Source organism: Hemiscyllium ocellatum (assembly GCF_020745735.1).
Source record: "Hemiscyllium ocellatum isolate sHemOce1 chromosome 27 unlocalized genomic scaffold, sHemOce1.pat.X.cur. SUPER_27_unloc_5, whole genome shotgun sequence".
NCBI classification, from domain to species: Eukaryota; Metazoa; Chordata; class Chondrichthyes; order Orectolobiformes; family Hemiscylliidae; genus Hemiscyllium; species Hemiscyllium ocellatum.
Window position 1 is genome coordinate 1712740 of NW_026867514.1, and position 291 is coordinate 1713030.

At 44.3% G+C, this 291-nt stretch overlaps 1 non-coding gene across 1 annotated transcript; it reads left to right on the top strand.

The window, feature by feature from the left end:
• Nucleotides 1-219: 219 nt before the first annotated feature.
• trnaw-cca (transfer RNA tryptophan (anticodon CCA)) lies at nucleotides 220-291 on the top strand. Its single transcript has one exon. It is a non-coding gene; the product is annotated as a tRNA-Trp (tRNA).

Sequence of the window (291 nt, forward strand, 5' to 3'; positions counted from 1 at the left end):
GAAGTGTCACATGCTACTCCTGTTTTTTGTTTCTGATATACAGCATCCGCAATTCTTTCAGAGTTTTATTGAGAGAGAGTTGGAAATTGTTTCGAGAGACAGAGAGGGGGGAGAAACAGAACAGACATGAACTGTTGATCTCCATTGCTACTCAAAACGTAAAATCATTGAAGTGCGATCATTTCCTTTAATCATGAATAGAGACGGCTGGCCATCCGTGAGCTTGTGGCGCAACGGTAGCGCGTCTGACTCCAGATCAGAAGGTTGTGTGTTCAAGTCACGTCAGGCTCA